We start from the raw sequence: 6,000 nt of genomic DNA, 5'->3' as shown, positions 1-6,000 counted from the left end.
CTGGTAAAAAGTACGGTACCCCACATCGTGTGACGAAACCCGCTTCAGCACCCCAAGCAGGGGAGCCTTAGCTGGTTCTGGGGAGGCGGGTGGGCGGAGCATCTGTTCCAAAATTTTGCCCCCAAGCGCCGTTGACAGTGTGCAGGCGGGTGGGGGAGCGGGGGACCGCGGTAAACAAACCCGAGCGGCTTTGGCGGGGTCGGAGATGTAGTATAAAACGTTAATGGGTGTGCAGCGCGCGCCGTTTCGCCGGCTGCTGGCCAGAGGTGCTAGGGAGGCGCTGACGGAAGCCCAGGAGAGGATGCACCTTCCCCTGCCTTGGAAAGGTAGACTTGGGGGGGTGGGGACTGGGGGTGAAGGTGGCTCGGAAAAGAGCATCTTACAACCTGGAGGGGAAAAAAAAAAGAAAAGAAAAAGAGAAAAATAGGGGAGATGTAAAGATAGATCAGGTCTATGATTTCAAGTGCTACCCAGCCAGATTCCATCATAATTCAGCCAGTCGCTGTCATTTTTTATTGAAAAAATTTCAGGAAAAGTTTTCTCTCTTTGATTTCCAGAGTGCTTTTGCATAAGGAAAATGTTAAAATAAAATTGAGGGGAAAAACCGAGAAAGGAAATAAGGCCTTTCAAGTGCCTTTTGATTTCTGGGTCTGGAAATTAATTCTTTTGATAAAGTACTTTAAGGTTTAGGATACTGTTGGTTGTATTACGGGTCTAATAGAAACGATATCCTTCGTTAATTATAACTCAATTATATTTTACTTTGCTGTGAAAATTTCAAAAGTTTATAATAATTCAAATTATTCTCTAAATCACTCTATTTTCATATTACTGAAACTAGCATGTATACATTTTTGGGGTCTCTTGCGGCAGTGTAGCTCATTAATGATTTTAACCCGACGTCCAGCCCCAGCCTTCAGTCTTAACAGTTCTTAACTTCCCCGGCCATTTTTTAGTTCTTTCCTCCTCCAGTCCTTTCTAGCCAATTAATCCTTTACTTAATTGAAGTAAGAAATGCTTTACTTACACAACGTAACTAAGCTCGTTGGACCACCGTGTACCAACCTGCCTGTGCCCTTGGTAAGAATTTGTTTGAGTTAAGAAAGTCCCCAGATGGACTGGCTAGCCTCAGGAAGCAGTGAGCTCATCATCCCTGAAGTGTGAGTCAGGCACTAGTCTGGATGACCCCTTGATAAGGACATTATAGACAAGAGACAAATATCAAATGAGTGTGAGGACTAGTTACTTTCAAAGTCTGTTCTGGATCCTTGAGATATGGTATTTCCAATCTTGGAGTTTCTGGATATTCAATAGATTAAGCAGTTTTAGAAACTCTAGAACATTTCTTCTAGAGTTGTACTGTCCAATATGGTAGCCAGAGCCATATGGAGCTATTGGGCATTTGAGTGTGGCTTGTCCAAATTGAGATGTGCTGTAGCTGTGAAACATACACCAGGTTCCCAAGAATTAGTATGAAAAAGAATGTGAAGTATCTCATTAATAATTTTGTACTGATTACATGTTGAAGTGATCATATTTTTGATGCATTAGATCAAATAAAAATATTAAATTTAAGGGGCGCCTGGGTGGCTCAGTCGGTTGAGCGTCTGGCTTCGGCTCAGGTCATGATCTCACGGTTTGTGGGTTCGAGCCCCGCATCGGGCTCTGTGCTGACAGCTCAGAGCCTGGAGCCTGTCTTCAGATTCTGTATCTCCCTCTCTCTCTGACCCTCCCCTGCTCACACTGTCTCTCTCTCTCTCAAAAATAAATAAAAACATTAAAAAAATTAATTTTATCTATTTCTTTTCCCCTTTTTTAGCGTGGTTACTAGCCAATTTTAATTTGCATATGTGACTCCCATTATTTCTAATAGACATTGCTGTTCTAGACCCACTCTTAGGATCACTTGAAGCCCTGTCTTTGAGAGGGCTGGTTAATAGGACTAGCTGGTAACTTCCAATTGCCATCCTAACTTCCCAAAGCCCAAACTCAGCCTCTGGAAACTTTAAAAAGAATTTTGCCCACACCTAACACCTACTGTTTCATCTTTAACACTTAGTATTGGGTTTGAGCCCAGACTATGGAAGTATGGTACAGATATGTCTGATTAAATCTGACTTGATAACAGCTTTCCACATTATGTAAATAGAGACTGGGGAATCCAGTATGTTAGGTATGACACTGGAAAACAGTTTAGACCCCAATCAAAGCCTCCACAGGTAACTTTTCACTGCTTGTCACTCTTTAGTGGATGGGAAGGCAGGGGGCGGATGGAACAATGTTCTCATTCTGTGGATGTATCTCTCATGGAAGACTTGAACAAAGGAAAGGGTGCTCCATATTCTTGGGTGGAAATATTCAATATGATAAAGAAGACAATTAAGTTTATTAAATCCTAGCAAGTTCTGATTGTCCAATTCCATTCCATTGTTCTGTCAGCTTGTGCACTCAGGACTATATTAATTACTGTAATTTTAGGATATGTGTTAATTTCTGGTAGCACGAATACTCCACGTCCAACCAGACCCTTTAATCTTCCTTTTTTCAGAATCTTCCTGGATGCTTTCGCTTGACTTTTTTTGCCATTTGGACTTAAAATGAATTTGTCTAGCTGGAAATATAATTCCTACTGACATTGAATTTAAAAAATGGAGTGGGATCCTTATCTCATACTTTATACCAGGATCGATTCCTGGAGGATTAAAGAGTGAAGTGTAAAAACGTGAAATTATAGACACACCAGAAGAAACTTCGGAGGACTTTTAGAAAATATAATCTCAGAGCTAGGAAAGTCTTTCCATCTATGAAAAAGCAGAATCTATTACATATAATTTAGTTACATTAAATGACATAAGAGTAAAAATGTTCTGCACGGCAAAAGCTTTCATAGCAAAGTCAGAGACAATGGCATGGGCTGATAGTTGCACAACTATATGAATATACTTAATGTCACTGAGCTATACATTTAAAAAATGGTTAGGGGGCCTGGGTGGCTCAGTAGGTTTAGCGTCCGACTCTCGATCGCAGCTCAGGTCACGATCTCATGGTCTGGTTTGTGAGATCGAGCCCCATATTAGTCTCTGTGCTGACAAAGCAGAGCCTGCTAGGGATTCTTAATCTCCCTTTCTCTCTACCCCTCTCCCACTTGCACTCTGTCTCAAGATAAATAAACTTAAAAATAAAAAATGGTTAAAGTGGCAAATTATATGTGTATTTAAATACATACATACATGTGTTTATACTTACATACATTCATACAAACACACATACATACATATATACACACCCAACTACTGGAAACATGTTAAAGTCTGTCCATGCTCTGTCTACAGGAATCTCATACACAGTGTTCTATGAATCCTTTGTGAGACACGGGTATGGTGGTTGACTTTAGGCTCTGAAATCAGACTGCTTCGGTTTGAGTCTCAGTTACCTAACTCATGAGACCTTTCGCAAGTTACTTCACTTTTTGAAGTTTCTATTTCTTTGGCTATATAATGAGGATGCATTTAACTCTCTCATAAGGTTATTAACCTATTCAGTGGGATAATGTATGCAGTACTTAGCACAGTAACTGTTATATAATAAATACTAATCATTATATATTATAAACCATATAATTAACAGAGAGACCCAGTTCTTATTTTGGATTCTCAAGTAATCAACCACAATCTGCTATATTAACCTTGTAAATATATTTCTCAGTTTAAAAAAAATGTTTATTTTCAAGAGAGAGACCAAGAGAGTTTGTGTGTGGGATGGGGAGAGGGGTAGAGAGAGGAGACAGAGAGGATCCCAAGCAGGCTGCACACTGTCAGTGTGAGCCCCATGCGGGGCTTGAACTCATGAACCATGAGATCATGACCTGAGCCGAAATCAAGAGTCTGTTTAATGGACTAAGCCACCTAGGCACTGCTATTTCTCAGTTTTGATTACTGCTGTTGCCACTCCTTTTTTCTTTTTAAGTTTTAAAATTTATTTTGAGAGAGAGAGAGTGGGCACGTACAAGCTGGGTAGGGGCAGAGAGAGGGAGAGAGAATTCCAAGCAGGCTCTGTGCTGCCAGTGGTGAGCTGAACAGAGGCTCAGTCCTACGTATTGTGGGATCGTGACCTGAGCCAAAACTGAATCAGACACTCAACTGACCAAGCCACCCAAGCACCCTACTGCTGTTACCACTCTTAAGAAGAACATATTTTATTGAATATTTAATAAACAGAATTAATATATTGCAAAAAATAGTTAAAATGGTAAACTTTTTGTTATGTATATTTAACACAAATTTTTTTCCTCTATTTTTTTTTTTTTTAATGTTTTGTTTATTTCTAGGAGAGAGACAGACAGCGCGAGCAGGGGAGGGTCAGAGAGAGAGGGAGTCACAGAATCTGAAGCAGGGTCCAGGCTCTGAGCTGGCAGTCAGCACAGAGCCCGACGCGGGGCTCGAACCCACGAACCGCGAGATCATGACCTGAGCGAAAGTCGGACGCTTAACCGACTAAGCCACCCAGGCGCCCCACACAAATTTTTAAAAAGCTTAAAAAATAAGACATTTGTTCAGTTTAGGGCCATCTTTAATTACCTCAGAAAGGACCTGGTATAGATTTGTTTGTGGTACTGAATCAATAACATACACATACATACATACACACACTCACTCACACACTCACACAAATACAATGGCAAACTGGGAAAACGTTCACACCCCATATACTGAAGGGCGAATTTCCCTGGTAAATCTAGAGTTTCTACAAATCAATGAGAAAAAGCAAACCAACATAAAAATAAGAAAGATATAAACACAGTTTTCCAAAAGGGAACAAAAGGCTTTTAAAACGTGAAAGCATGTTCAACCATAGTTTAAAACTATTGGGATATAAGTTATATACAGAAAATACAAGTTTAGGCAAATATAGTTGCAATTAGTATCACTCAGATACAAAGATGGCCATTATCCTTTTTTGATAGTTTAACCTTTCCTTCCCTCCTTCCATCCAAGGCTGGGTGATTTTTTTTTTTTCCAGCTTCATTGGTGACCAGAGAAGCAAAGAGTTTACATGTGTAGAAGCCATGACCACCTTTCAAATTCAGTGTAAAATTCCTCTCAGTCCAAACCTGCTAGTCTTTGGCTTAGTGCCATCACTTTTTTTTTCCCCCATAGAAAGCCTCCTGAATCAGCCTCTCTTTCTTTTTTTAACACTAGGGCTAAGTGGTTTTATTCCATGTTGGCAAGTTTGGTTCAACATTTGAAAATCAATATCACCTGCCCTGTTAACAGTCTAAAGAAAAATCGTAAATCCTATTAGTTGATGCAGCAAAGGCACTTGAAAAAGTCCAACATCCTTCATGATAAAACCTCAGCANAATAGAAGAAAATTTTCTAAATTCGATAATGAACGTCTACAAAAATTACCTACAGCTAACATGATACCTACTGATGACAGACTGGATGCTTTACTACTAAAGCTGACTCACAGCAAATATATTATCTCTGGACACTCCTGTTCAGCACCCTACTGGAATCTCTAGCTGAGTCAGCCTCTTTAAGGGAGTACAGCCACCTTTCTTGACACCTCTCATCTATTTCTGCTTTTAGTTTTTAAATTATTTTTATTAAATAATCGAATTTTATTATTATTTTAAAAAGTGTTTTATTTATTTCTGAGAGAGAGAGAGAGTGTGTGTGTGAGCAGGGGAGGGTCAGAGAGAGAGGGAGCCACAGAATCCAAAGCAGGCTCCAGGCTCTGAGCTAGCTGTCAGCACAGAGCCTGGCACAGGGCTCGAACCCACGAACCGTGAGATCATGACTTGAGCCGAAGTCGGATGCTTAACCGACTGAGCCACCAGGTGCCCTTATTTCTGCTTTTAATCCTATAAGCTGATGATCTGAGCCTCTCCAAAAATCATCACCTTATCTGGCTTTTCCTTCAAGTTTTCTATTCTCTTAAAAGCTTCAAGCAGAATTCATTATATGATAAACACAAAATATCAAATCAGTAGAGAGA

General features: G+C 40.2%; 1 long non-coding RNA gene across 3 annotated transcripts in view; it reads left to right on the top strand.

The window, feature by feature from the left end:
- Positions 1–213: 213 nt before the first annotated feature.
- The window catches only part of LOC144225225 (uncharacterized), a 47,055-nt gene continuing 41,268 nt past the window's right edge, over positions 214–6,000 (top strand). For all 3 annotated transcript variants that reach the window (XR_013333244.1, XR_013333246.1, XR_013333245.1), the window contains exon 1: positions 214–326. This is a non-coding gene — a long non-coding RNA (uncharacterized LOC144225225). The remainder of the gene's footprint in view (positions 327–6,000) is intronic.

Source organism: Crocuta crocuta, unplaced genomic scaffold (assembly GCF_008692635.1).
Source record: "Crocuta crocuta isolate KB4526 unplaced genomic scaffold, BGI_CrCroc_1.0 scaffold262, whole genome shotgun sequence".
Lineage (NCBI taxonomy): Eukaryota > Metazoa > Chordata > Mammalia > Carnivora > Hyaenidae > Crocuta > Crocuta crocuta.
The sequence above is the reverse complement of the archived record's forward strand: the minus strand, read 5'-3'. Positions and strand labels throughout refer to the sequence as shown.